General features: G+C 30.3%; 1 long non-coding RNA gene across 1 annotated transcript; it reads left to right on the top strand.

Moving 5' to 3' along the window:
* Positions 1-6,192: 6,192 nt before the first annotated feature.
* Positions 6,193-9,040, top strand: LOC126885021 (uncharacterized). The gene is made up of 3 exons (XR_007698229.1): positions 6,193-7,003; positions 7,696-7,853; positions 8,849-9,040. It is a non-coding gene; the product is annotated as an uncharacterized LOC126885021 (long non-coding RNA).
* Positions 9,041-12,558: the final 3,518 nt, after the last annotated feature.

A 12,558-nucleotide genomic window follows, 5' to 3' on the forward strand; every position in this document is an offset into this window, starting at 1 on the left:
CATCCCGTTAACGGTATAATATAACATTTCGCTAATTTGGTTTTACTGGACAACACATAATCTAAATTTACATTTTAAGCAAAATTAAATAATTCGGTTTTATTTTATAACCTTAATACTGCGTACTTTCTTCTGGGTGCACTGTTATAATATGAAGGGTCCGGTTGTAAAACTTGTTAAGTGACAAAATAAAAAAACTGATTTATCACATTTTGAATCTAAAAACTAACAAAATAATTTTGTTTGAAATCAGCCGTCAAATAAAATATTTTAGAAATATAATGCTCTCATATTAAAATAAAAAGACATTGTTTTTATCAAATTAATTTTTTTTTTTTTCAAATTTTAACAAGAAGAAAGGGCCTAGCCGGGTAAGATGGTGAAAAGTGCCCCCAACCCAATTTAAATTCCATATACGCCACTTTTTAGCACATATAGAGGAACTCACTTTCTGAAATTTTTAGCCCCCTAGGTGGTCATGTGACCCCCCTAGAGCCTAATTAGGCTTTTTATGTTTTTATTTTTTCTCTCAGCCGCATCAAGAGCTAACCAAAAACTTTATTTAAAAAAGTTGTAAGTTTCAAAAAGATATAGATGAAAAAATTTTTTTTTATTTTTTTGGCGGGAAATTCGAATTTTTAGAACAATTTTAAACTTTTAAATACCTCTGAAAAATAACTAAGACATTCGTTTTTACGAAAATTAATTATATTGTGTATTTTTGCACAATCTTTCACCCTTAATTTTTCAGATTTTTAAAATTGGTGAAACGTGCCTTTAAAAATAAAAAACCGCATTTTTTCGGTTTTTTTTTTTCGTTTTTTGATATAATTTTATACATATTTTTCAAAAAATTTAACACCGTCACTAGAATAGGTAAATAACTGAAAAATAATTGGGGTTTGCTTAATAAAAATTTTTTGTAACGATATCCATTTTCAAGATATAGGGCGTTGAAGAAAACAAAATTTTACATATTTTTTACGATTTTGCCGAAACTACTGGCAACATTGTAATAAAACTTGGCGGGATTTAAGAGGTAGTTATTGTGCATGTTTTGACATACAACTAAGGATTTGATATTCATCATTGGCGCGCATAGGGGTAATGGTTTGAACTTTTCAAAGAAAAAAAGATAGTACGCCACTGACATATTTCAAATTAACAATCATTTTTGAATTTCTCGTCCAATTTTCAATAAAAAATCTATCTTCTCATTTTTTCATACGACGCGCCGTTTTGCTGCAAAAAATAAAATATCTTAACGCTTCCAAAGTATTCGAATTAATTTTGATAATAATGGATGTATGAGTTTATTATGTAGATGTAGAAAGTACTAGAAGTTCGAATACTTTGTAAGGGTTAAGATCTTTTATTTTTTGAATAAAAATGGCGCGTCGGATGAAAAAATAAGAAGATACATTTTTTGTCACAAATTGAACGAGAAATTCAAAAACCATTGTTAATTTGAAATATGTCAGTGGCGTACTATCTTTATTCTTTAAAAAGTTCAGACCATTACCCCTATGAGCGCCAATGATGAATATCAAATCCTTAAAATCCTTAATTATATGTTAAAACATGCACAATAACTACCTCTTAAATCCCGCCAAGTTTTATTACAATGTTGCCAGTAGTTTCAGCAAAATCGTAAAAAATGTGTAAAATTTTGTTTTCTTCAACGCCCTGTATCTTGAAAATCGATGGCGTTACAAAAAATGTTTATTAAGGAAACCCCAATTATTTTTCAGTTTTTACCTATTCTAGTGACAGTGTTACCTTTTTTGAAAAATATGTATAAAATTGTATCAAAAAACGAAAAAAAAACCGAAAAAATGCGGTTTTTTATTTTTAAAAGTACGTTTCACCAATTTTAAAAATCTGAAAAAATTAAGGATGAAAGATTGTGCAAAAATACACATTATAATTAATTTTCGTAAAAAAGAGTGTCTTAGTTTTTTTTCAGAGGTATTTAAAAGTTTAAAATTGTTCTAAAAATTCGAATTTCCCGCCAAAAAAATAAAAAAAAAATTTTCATTTAGATCTTTTTGAAACTTACAACTTTTTTAAATAAAGTTTTTGGCTAGCTCTTGATGCGGCTGAGATAAAAAATAAAAACCTAAAATGCCTAATTAGGCTCTAGGGGGGTCACGTGACCACCTAGGGGGCTAAAAATTTCAGAAAGTGAGTTCCTCTATATGTGCTAAAAAGTGGCCTATATGGAATTTAAATCGAGCTGGGGGCACTTTTCAGCATCTTACCCGGCTAGGCCCTTTAGAAAAAAATGCTACTTAACAAGTTTTTTATGCGTCTTAGTTAAGGAAATAAAAATCTGTTAAGAAACTATAAAGACACTTAACAGGATAACAGGTTATTAATCACTGGGTCAAGTTAGCATAAAATTGTTTAGTTGATAACTTTATTTGAGCAAACTTTATAAGAAAACAAGAGATGAACAGAATTTAAACAACAAATGAACATAAAAAATAATTTTAAACTGTTAAATCTTGGGATTTCAGTGAATAGTAGAAAGAATGATGTACTGGTGGAATCCATTGGAGGCATGACATCACATGGCCTAGTTTTGACTCTTCTATGGGCAACGCTTCTGGATACTTTTGAGTCAAGTTTATATTAAAATCTTCTTCCACTGAGAGACTAGGTCTACCCTTTTTCCTTTTAAGACTAATGGATTGTGGAATTCCATTGTATATGTCATAAGAAAGCATGACATAAGGATTATTAATATTAAACTCCAGCTTCACGGAGTTGCTTATTCCAAAATTCGATTTGCTGAAATTTTCTCTTAATTCAGAAAAATTTAAAAAATCTTCTCGCTTAAGAGGCGTTACAATAAATGGCCTTTTCTTTTTGGCTCCTTTCAGAACTGCTTCCCATTCACTAGGAGAGTACACGGCATTCTTAGTTTTTGCGAATTTTTCTACTAATGCAAAATCCGTATCACTAGGTAGCATAGTGTGCCCTACTTGTGGAAAAACGTGAATTATTTTTTTAAACCTTTTAGATGCCAGGAGTTGTAGCCAAAATCCTACGATAGTCCAATTCTTGTTTTGACCACAGCAGTTATCAGATACAGCATAAAGTGTGTCACCACGAACATCAAACTTATCAAAATATTTCTTTAAGCAACTAGCAATTTCATCGGATCCTCGTTTAGCAATGGATGGTTTATATAACTTAGAATGGTTAGAACTTATATCATTTAGAATGGTTTATATTAATTTGGAACTGATCGCACTTTGCACAAGTGTCAGATTTAGGAGTTTTAAAAGAAATATTATAGTCCCCTGTAAAAATTCTTCTGAACTTGTCTGAAGAAACAAATTCAAGTTTTTGTGCTTGACGACTTTCTATGTACTTTTCATATAATATTTCAATATTGTAATCAAGGCTCATATACTCTTTATCCGTGTTATCAGGTCGGCTGTAATGGCTTTCATATCGAGGTAAAGAGTCTATGAAACGATGAACTGCGTCAATGTCGTTTTGCAAATACTTTCTTTTTTGGTTTCCGTGTCTACCTCTGCGGTCTTTTTCAGGAACAATAACACCCTTCTTAAACTTACTCACAATATATTCCACTCGACCTCTACCGATTCCATGCAAAGAAATAAATGCATTTTTGCAAATTTTTAAACTTTTGTTGTTTGATTGGATAGAGTAGTCAAAAGTAGAAGTCCTCCTCGTATCCCTTTTTCTGGTCTTTCGTTTTATATTGTTTCTACGCATACATCCGAATAGATAAGTATTTTGTATATCATAGCTTGAGAGCTGCCAGAACTTAGAAAATATTTTGGAGCGCTCATCTGCTGATATTATCTCAAAACATTTTCTTTTACATGTACATGGAGGCCCAACAGCTTTCTTGCTTACTTCACCACCACTTCCTCTGTATTTTTTATATTTCTCTCCAGAATCTTTTAGTAGTTTTGTTTTATTTTGTCTGTTTATCTGTCTCTTTCGTTTTCTTCCCTTCTTTACATTAATATTCTAAAAAATATAAATTTAGTATGTTAAATAATGTCAAGTACTAAGTAATATGACTAGCTATTTCTGTAAGTAAAACATGTTATACAGGGTGTCCCGAAAAGATTGGTCATAAATTATACCACAGATTTTGGGGTCAAAAATAGGTTGACTGAACCTCACTTACCTATATACAATAGTGCACACAAAAAAAGTTACAGCCCTTTGAAGTTACAAAATGAAAATCGATTTTTTTTCATATATCGAAAACTTTTAACGATTTTTTATTGAAAATGGACATGTGGCATTCTTATGGCAGCAACATCTTAAAAAAAAATTAAAGTGCAATTTGTGCACCCCATCAAAATTTTATGGGGGTTTGTTCCCTTAAACCCCCCCAAACTTTTGTGTATGTTCCAACTAAATTATTACTGTGACACCGTTAGTTAAACACAACGTTTTTAAAACTTTTTTGTCTCTTAGTACTTTTTCGATAAGCCAGTGTTTATCGAGATATTTTGAATATTTTTAGAATCCACCACATATTTGTATACGGTTAAGTACGATTATAGAAACCTGTTCATAATCTGAAAATTTATTTATAATTTACATTTTTAGTTATATTTTGAAAAAGATAGATTTCTCGATAAAAGGGGACTTATCAAAAAAAGACTAAGGGGCAAAAACGTTTTAAAAACACTGTGTTTAACTAATGTTACCACAATAATAGTTTAATTGTAACGTACACAAACATTTGGGGGGTTTAAAGGAACAAAACCCCCATAAAACTTTTATGTAAATATATTAAAAACGAAGCCGTATCTCGATAAAAACTGGCTTATCAAAAAAATACTAGGAGGCAAAAAAGTTTTAAAAACGTTGTGTTTAACTAATGGAACCACAATAATGAATTAATTGGAACGTACACAAAAGTTTGGGGGGGTTTAAGGGAACAAAACCCCCATAAAATTTTTATGGGGTGGACAAAGTTCACTATAATTTTGTTTTAAGATGTTCCTACCATAAGAATGATACATGTCCATTTTCAATAAAAAATCCCTAATAGTTTTCGATATATTGAAAAAAATAAATTTTAATTTTGTAACTTCAAATGGCTGTAACTTTTTTTATGAGCACATTTGTACTAAGGTAAGTTAGGTTCAATCGAACTATTTTTGACCCCAGAATGTGTGGTATAATTTATGACCAATCTTTTCGGGACACCCTGTATAATATGCATCATATCACTTAACAGATGTTACTAATATAATAAATAAATATCACTAATAGCAAGTAAAACGTGGTATCTGTCATCACTTAACATATTTTATATGCAGTGTTAGAATCTTAACCTAAAAACTTACTTGTTCTAAATCGGAACTTTCGATTGAACTTTCTTCGTCACTATAGTTTGGATCCGAATCTGAGCCCTCAAAGGGCTCTTCTGCTGAAGAAACATCACTATTTTTCGACATTTTTAAGCATAAAATAAAATAAAAGAGGCAACTTGTTAAGTACACTTATAGCGTGCTCACTGCAGTTCACAGGTTTTACATGCAAAAAACATAATAATAGACAATTAACAGATTTTGACGATGTGAGGTAGTGACATCTATGAGTCAAATTTTGAAATTTTGAAAATTGAAATCTGTAATATGGGTACTTAACAAATTTTTCATGCAAAAACATTTAAATCTTAGGCAATGTTAATTAACATGTTTTACGACCGGACCCTTCATATATAGGTATGTGTGTTTAACAGTAAATGGTTGAGTTCAATTAGTTACCAATATAAACATCCTGGATTAACCGATAATAGTATAAAAGGCCCGGTTTCAGGTAAAATTTATTTCAGGCTTTATTATGGGAGTACTGTCTAGTCAGTGTTAATTATCAAAAGACCAACTCTGTCTACCTCGGTTGCTTATCGCTCCGGGTGGGTCTTAACAATGGGCCAGGTCAGATAAATTTAATAATATTTACGACCGCACTAATTGAACTCGACCATTTACTGTTGAACAAACCATACATAGTTAAGCTTATTTTCCTTATAAGATCCAGAGGAAGATCGTCAGTACGATGGTCGAGTTAAATAAAGGACATAACTGGTTACTCATTTTCCGAAGAAAAACAACACGCACAGGAGAGAGGGACAATTGGACAGAAATAGTCTAACAAATTACATGACGCCATTACATACTTCCCTAACAACACACAACATTCCAGGAATGTACTACCAAAGTTCTATCAATATTTGAATGTCCTGGACATTTAGGGAACATTCGGTGAACATCTGTTTAAATTATTCCTGGAATGTTACCATAAGACATTCTGTGAACATACTACCAATGTTCCTATATTTTAAGTTGCGAAATAATACATACGTGTAACAGATTCAGATACAACATTACTTATAACATACCAGACAAACTAAGTGACATTTTAGGCCTACAGTGTCAAATTTAAAGAGTTTCCCAAGTTCAATTAATACAATATTATAAACATACAAATGTAATAAAAATTATTGTTCGCGAATATTCAATTTGGAATGCGATTTTGTTAATAAAAAAATACTTATAACTTATGCAAAACCCAAGAGAGGCATTATTTATATTTATTTCTTTTGCGTTCATTTTCAAATTCGCCGTGCATATATTTTTGTGCATGGCGCTTGAGAGGGCATCACGTGACTAAAAACGACCAACCAACGACCTCGCTTCGGCCATCTTGGCATCTTCATTTTCATTTCATCTTGGCCACCTTGCCCGGCCTTGCCTTGCCGTGGATAGTTTGTATTATTTGTGCTTTTTAAGAATATTTTTTTAATTCGGATACTTTTATAATAGCTTTAATAGTATTATTAACATAGTGCATAAAATGGTGTCCTGTTTTTGACGCAGTTGGAGTAGCAGAAACAGATGTAGATAAAAAAATCTGCAGGAATAACGTTTCAATTATGACAGAAGCTCGAAACAAATGACTGTGAATTAGTGTGAATGAAAAGCCCTATTAAAAGGTTAGTATGCAAATATGTAAACGAAGGCATGCCCTGTATTTCAGAAAATAAATTAATACTATTAATACCCTAATAATACTATTCATAAAAAATCTTTTAAGTAACGTAGATATAACAAAGTGAATAAAAGGCATAAATCAGAAGAATTTTTATTTTATAAGTTAATAATTGGTCATATCCATTTATTATTTTAATAATAATTGTGAATAAGCCACAAACTTCCCTTATTCCTAACTAAAATAGTAAATAGAGATAATAACAAAAGGATTTGTAAAACTAAAATAATTCTTTTTGCGTTTTTGCTAATGTATGCGTTTATAAATAGGATGGTAGACCACACACTATAATATGCAGTACCAACTAATGAATACACAGAATATTATAGTCGATCTGGTAAACTCAGTCTCAGTACTACCGAGTCTCAGACACAACTGGCTAGTGATTTTAGTAAATAAAAAAAATAATAACTAAATAGTTAATAATTACTGTAATTTTGGCAAAAGTGGCCAAAAACAAAAAAAATTACCTACTAAAATCACTAGCCAGTTGTGTCTGAGTTTGGGGAACCGACTATACTAATAAACAATTTCTAAGCTGTTTTATAATATTTTGTGAGTTCATTAATCATATTTTTTATTTAAAACTAAAATTTGTTAATAATGCTTAGTAATGCATATATTTTGTATTTTTAGCTTTCCAGAAGATCCTGCGAAGAAGACATGAAGTATAGATCAGATTTGTTAATAGAGGAGTATGTTCAAAACACTTTTTAGAAAAAGATATTGACAGAACTTCACTTTCATCTGTTCGTTTGAGAGACTGTGCTGTTCCAATAGCTTATGTCACACAGGTATATGCATAACCTAATTAATAATATAGTCCGTACAATATAGATACTGTTGCAATTCATTATCTACATCGGAGATCTAAGTTGACATTGTTGCCCAACTACAAAAAATTTTTGAATTCATTTTAAGTCAAATATATCACATAATTATTGTGAAGTAGATTATACAACAAAACATATTAATATTCAATGTAAATAAATAAAAACATCAGAAATAGAAAACAAGAATTAAGGTATAATCTTATGTTACAGTTATTAAGGTACCAAGGGTATTATAAGGATAATAACGCTTGAGGTCAATGGTGTTTTTAACAAGGGCCTTCGTCCTGAGGGATATACGTTGACCGAAAGCGTTATTATTATAATACCTGTGGTGCCTTCAACGTTTAATGTCCGACTAAATTATTCTTTATATGCGAAAAATTTGAATGAATTTTGAATTGATTAGTTTTTAAATAAGTACATTTACCAGTAACAGTAGTAACGTAATTGTGGTAACCATAGTTTTACTTAGGTTGATATTTGTCAACTTGACAGTATCTAAGTCGTTATTTAAATTTAATGCCCAAGGGCGTTATATCGTACTTAACAGACTTCGAAATGTCATTATTTGTCAAATAATGTACCAGTAGGACATTAAAGTAAATAATAAAAACAATAAATATAATGAATACTAAATACTTATTTGTTTGTGAAAAATCTATTTCTTTGTGGCTTTTTTGTAATTAACTATTCTAATGGGGAAATAAGCCACAATTTACTTGAAAAAATAATTTTATTAAGGTTTCTACTTCCACATCGGATGTCGTTGTCAAAATACAAAATGTTCATTATTATTATTTTATTTATTAAATATTATTTATTATTTATTTAAATATTATTTAATATTTATTTTTTTATTATTATTATTTATGCGTATTATTACCTGTAAATAATATTTCTTCTGATTGTTAATTGTAAAGGATAGAAAAATTACCTTTTAATTTATTTTCTTTTAGAATCAGCTGAGAGAAGTGGTCTACAAAAAACCAGAAAGGAAACGGAATATGTGGCTACGAAAAGCAAAAGAAAGGTTTACAAAGCAAATGTGACACATTTTTTTATAATATTTAGGAATGTCAGTAAATTACATTAAAAAATGTATGTAAAGATTTTTTGCAATAAAAATGTTTATATTTATCAAGGATGTATTATTTGGTATGGCCACATATCGTCAGTGATGTGACAATACCTCCTATCTGTTTTTTTCAAGAGATTTGTAAGATAGACTAAAAACTTGTTTCGGCCACCTCCTGTTTTCATATATTTTTTGACTTGTTTTGCAGTAAATTCAACTATCTATTTACTACAAAAAAAGTCAGAATACGTACGAAAACAGAAAGTGACCTTAAAAAATGTTTTTCGTCTCCTGCAAACCTCATGAAAAAACATATAGGAGGTATTGTCACATTACTGACGATATATTTCAGTGAATGTCTAAAAAATATACTGTGAATGTTCAAAGAACGTTCGTAGACATTCATGGAATGTTCTAACAAGACATTCAGTCTAAAAATATACTGTGAATGTCCAAAGAACATTCATGGAATGTTCCAACAAGACATTCAGTCTAAAAAATAGACTGTGAATGTCCAAAGAACATTCGTAGACATTCATGGAATGTTCCAACAGAACATTCTAAGAATATTTAAAATGCTGACACAGCACTTTCCTGGGACTTTCCAGGGACATTCGTGTGCATTTGGGGACATTCCAGGAATGTTTTCAATGTCCTGTGTGTACATTCTAGGAACATTCATGGAATGTTTTGTGTTATTAGGGTTACGAAGGAGAAAATATAGAGGAGGGGAAAGCTTATTTTCATGCCTTAAAATGTTTTGTTAATAAAGAAAATATAAGTCGCTAACGATAATATTATCCACTAGAGAGTAACTACTTAATTTGACAGTCATCAAATCAGAGAACAAAACTACGTCCACCAAGTTAGCAGAACAAATTCAGCAGAACACAATTATCCCTATACCATAATTAAGTGTAAATGAAATGCAAATTTAACGTTCCAAGAAAAAATTTGTTTTTTTTTTATTTAAGTTATCGCATGTTCTGCTAACTTGATAATCAAGCTAGCAGAACAGTAGTTCAAAAATTTGATAAATCATCTATAATTGAATGCCAAAGTATTCTCTGAATTAACTGCAAATTTAATGTTCCAAGAAAAAATTTATTGCTCTTTTTTTAAGTTATCGCATGTTCTGCTAACTTGATAATCAAGCTAGCAGAACAGGAGTTCAAAAATTTGATAAATTATTTATAATTGAATGCCAAAGTATTCTCTGAATTAAATGCAAATTTAATGTTCCAAGAAAAAATTTATTGCCCTTTTTTTTAAGTTATCGCATGTTCTGCTAACTCGATAATCAAGCTAGCAGAACAGTAGTTCAAAAATTGATGAATCATTTATAATTGAATGCCAAAGTATTATCTGAATTAAATGCAAATTTAATGTTCCAAGAAAAAATTTATTGCTCTTTTTTTTAAGTTATCGCATGATCTGCTAACTTGATAATCAAGCTAGCAGAACAGTAGTTCAAAAATTTGATAAATCATTTATAATTGAATGCCAAAGTATTATCTGAATTAAATGCAAATTTAGTGTTCTAAGAAAAACTTTATTGCTCTTTTTTTAAGTTATCGCATGTTCTACTACTAAAATCTACTATATTTTCTAGCAGATTCTAAAATCTACTAGATTTAAAATTTTCCCACTAAATCACAAGAAATTCTACTAGATCTAGTAGAAAATCTACTAAATTGGCAACCCTGAATATGCTACAATAACTTCTATTGTGCAGTGAAGGAGAATAATGGCTCTAGAGTTTCTAATCGCGTCTGCTTTTGGTAGTAATTATTGCATTTTATTTAAAGAATAATGTGGTATTCAATTATTTGATATTTTATCAATAATTATTGAACTACTGTTTAATGTTTTGAACTACTGCTAGCTTGAAGTCAAGTTGGCGAAACATGCGATAACTTAAAAAAAAAGAGCAATAAATTTTTTTCTTTGAACATTAAAATTGCATTTAGTTCAGAGAATACTGGTATTCAATTATAGATAATTTATCAACTTTTTTGTATCAAATTGATAAATTATCTATAATTGAATACCAGAGAATTCTCTGAATTAAATGCAAATTTAATGTTCCAACAATAAATTTAATTAATAAGTTAATAAACCGTGGGAATTTTACCAATAATTACTACCAAAAGCAGATGCGATTAGAAACTCTAGAGCCATTCTCCTTCACTGTACAATAGAAGTTTTTGTACCATATCAGGGTTGCTAATATAGTAGATTTTCTACTAGATCTAGTAGAATTTCTTGTGATTTAGTTGGAAAATTTTAAATCTAGTAGATTTTAGAATCTGGTAGAAAATATAGTAGATTTTAGTAGTAGAACATGCGATAACTTTAAAAAAAAAGAGCAATAAATTTTTTCTTGGAACATTAAATTTGCATTTAATTCAGAGAACATTTTAGCATTTAATTATGATTTATCAAATTTTTGAACTACTGTTCTGCTAGCTTGATTATCAAGTTAGCAGAACATGCGATAACTTAAAAAAAAAGAGCAATAAATTTTTTCTTGGAACATTAAATTTGCATTTTATTTACACTTAATTATGGTATAAGAATAACTGTGTTCTGCTGAATTGTTCTGTTAACTTGATGGACGTAACAAAACTCTTTACACTAAGGATTATAAGGCATTTTCAAGAAGCTACAGAGGAATAAATACAAAATAATGATTAACAGGTAATATTTAGGAGATACACGCATAGACAGACGATACACAAAAAACAACAAGAGAGAATGAGACTTATTAAAAAATTTAAATATACATAAATTACGACAAAACATTGATGGCAAATGTAAAATGAGGGTATTCCAGTAATTTAGAAGAATTGTGGATAATTAAAAAAAATTAAAAAGGTAAATTAAACTACATCATGGAAAATAAAATATAAACTCCATTAGGTTTTATAAAATTTACAAATGCGACAGGTGGACTAGGATTTCACTTAGCAATAGCAAACAGCATGGTCTACAAAACATTTGAGAAATAAAAACCTAAAACGTGCACTAAAGTTTGACATCTACAAGATTTTAACCGGTGTTGATACTAAAACGCAGGCCCTATTTTACCACTAGGCCCGTGAGGCACCTGCCTCGGGCCCGCATTTTAATGGGGCCCGGAAAGATCACCAAAAAAAAATTTTTTTATTGCAATAAACAGACAAATTTTTATAATTCTTTCATTTTACGAACGGAAAATGATAAATGATGACTCCACTGTTGATTTTCAAGCGACTTCACCTGTCACAAGTAGGTACATCTCCGTCATCTCCTATAGAAAACGACAATGTCAATAACTCTGTTCTTAGCGATATAGGCGAAACGAATAATAGCAATTATTAAATTTTTATCCAAGAACGGTTTATTATTTTATGGTTTAACAACCAAATTATTTACAAAAGGAAATGACATAGGTATAATAATAATATCATATGGAATTTTTGCCGGGGAGATCCCTTCGGATAGTTCCGGCGCCATTAACATCTTTAACCCTGTTTTAAGTAACTAGTGCCGATGTACACTAGCCCAGGGGGACCGACGGCTTTACGTGCTCTCCGAGGCACGGTGAGA

Source organism: Diabrotica virgifera, chromosome 5 (assembly GCF_917563875.1).
Source record: "Diabrotica virgifera virgifera chromosome 5, PGI_DIABVI_V3a".
NCBI classification, from domain to species: Eukaryota; Metazoa; Arthropoda; class Insecta; order Coleoptera; family Chrysomelidae; genus Diabrotica; species Diabrotica virgifera.